Source organism: Montipora foliosa, chromosome 12 (genome assembly GCF_036669935.1).
Source record: "Montipora foliosa isolate CH-2021 chromosome 12, ASM3666993v2, whole genome shotgun sequence".
In the NCBI taxonomy this organism is placed as follows: domain Eukaryota; kingdom Metazoa; phylum Cnidaria; class Anthozoa; order Scleractinia; family Acroporidae; genus Montipora; species Montipora foliosa.
The window spans coordinates 11,453,047-11,455,546 of NC_090880.1; positions in this window are offsets into that span (position 1 = coordinate 11,453,047).

Sequence of the window (2,500 nt, forward strand, 5' to 3'; positions counted from 1 at the left end):
GAAATTTTGAATGCGCTTATTGCATAGAGATGTCTTTAGTGAGAAGACCATCGTAATAGGTTAACCCTAACCCTAACCTAAACCGTAACAGGTAATCTGTAAATAATATATAGATTTAGCCAAGCAATAGAGGAGCTCCCTGGTTATTTATTCTTACTGCCTGTAGGGTTAGTGGAAATAAAATTGCCTAACTAGTGAATTCCACGGGAAATCTTACTCTAAAAACCGATATCGCATGAATTACGAAGCGATGAGTACGATATCGGTTTTTCGAGTGAAATTTACTTTGGAATTCACCAGTTTGGCAAAGAATTTTTCTTGAACAGCATGACTTTTAAAAGAAAACAAGCACACCCTCAGCGAGCGAATTGAAAAGGAAACTGAAGCCATTTCAGAGTCAACTGTCAATAGCCAGCGAATAGGAATCACGCTAAAATTAAAAGCCATAAAAAAACTTTGTCAGTTCAAGGTTAAAGAAGAGTTTTACTGATGTACTTTATTCCACTTTATCTCTAAAAACGATATCATTCACATTTTGATGTATTTCATTGAAACACGCCTGCTTGGCTTGGAACAAGAATCGGCAAAATACGGCAAGTGCAACCAAGAAAGGACGAACTTCAAACAAGATCCGCTCCAACACTTTATTAACGTTTAGGTGCTTTAAACAAACTTCTGAAAACACAAGCTAGTGAGATTTCCCCCTAAGTTTACGAGAACCCATTGCCATTTTAAAGAAACGGCTTTGTGTCCAAGAAGAGAATTTGTTGAGTAACTCTTTCCACCACGTTCGAGCTATTACTGGTATACTGTTTTGTCGTTCTCGTTCTCTTTCTCTCTACTTTCGTTTCTGTTCTAGGCAATTGATTCTGGTCATAGGTCGTCCAGGCATCATGTAATCTTATCAGATCTTGTAAAGATGTGCCAAAAATTGTAATACAGAGAAAAAAGCAGCTCTATCCCTCCGATGCTTGACTTGAATAACTGCGTAGGCACCCGTGTGGACCACAGTTGTCGTTGTTAAGGTCAAGTTGGCGACCGGTCACGTTAAGCTTACTCTTGATCTCAGCGTGGCTTCTTTTTCTTTCGTGAATACGAACGGTGACAGGTCATGCAATTTAAACATAGGAACAAGCAAGTGGCTTTTAATATTCAAGCACAGTTCTTGAAAGAATGTCAAACGATGTTGAGGAAACCCTGGGACTAGAGTGTGTGATCCAAAAGCAGTTAGTGCAGATATTAGACAAGGGAGTGACGTGAACAAGCATCAAGGTTCTGTCAATTTTAACGAATTAATTGATCCTACTCATACAATTTGTTCAGACTTTAATCAAGGTAATGAATCTGTGTTTGGATCAAATGTAGGGAAACAATGTGTTGCTGACTTATATATTAGTCAGTGAATTGACCTTTTTCCGATAGCTACGCCATCTTGAGTCCTGATGCTTTGCGGTCTATCCAGGCTAACAAGCCCATCGATTGTGCCAAACGCAAAATCCAAGATGGTGTTGCTATTGCTGAAAAGGTCGATTTTTGATTTGAAACAACATCAGCAAGAAAATAAAATCAAAAATCGCAGACAGAAGTATTAGCCAGTTTTTCATCCTCTTTCCGAAAACTATATCTCAGATGACCCATATGCATTTTACGAATTGTGGTGAACGTCTTTCTCTGCACATTCAGTATCGCTCTCAAATTTTGCGATTTTAATTAAGCACAGCTCAACACCGTTGTTTCCAGCACCTCCTCCTCTACCAAGTGGCTTACCACATGTACGCATTGCGTACCTATTTTTTATTTTAATTTTTTTCCTTGTCGATAAAAGTCTTGCCTGTCACTCCCCTGCTAAGTGGTGTCTTTGTGCATAGACTTTTCTGTGCGTATTTTGTTAGGTTTGAGGGTAATGCGTAGATTTCTTTGGTGCACACAGGAGAACATTTATTTAACCTGCAATGGCGTCAAAAATCATTGTAACGCGAATGGTGTTTTAGTGGATTTGTGATCTCTGTTGTCTGGCTATTTGTATTTATTTGTACTCAACTCTGCACAGTCTTCCGGTAACAATTGCAAATTTCACTAATTCTTGTTAACCTTCAATGGCGTCGAAAGTCATTGTAACGCGAATGGCGTTTTAGTGGATCTTAAAACAAAATATACCCTTATGGAGCTCAAGAATGGAACTTCAATTGGATGAACAAGACAGGTGGGGAAAAATAAATATCTGGAATCTTTAAAGCGACGAGTAATGGTCTTCGACAACAATTTCATTTTTCGCATTGGATATCAAGTGAGCTTTCTTTCTAATATTCTACTAACTTGGCTTTATATACAAAACTAAAATCAAATGGCAATTATTTTATGGATTTAAAAGTAAAACTAACCGCTTAATATGATGATGTCTGTAGAGAGATCATCGATTAGACAAGAGGCAATCGTTTCAGTGCAGATCTCTCCTACATTCAAAGGTTCCTAGGTGACTCTGCAATTACTCCCAACTTAA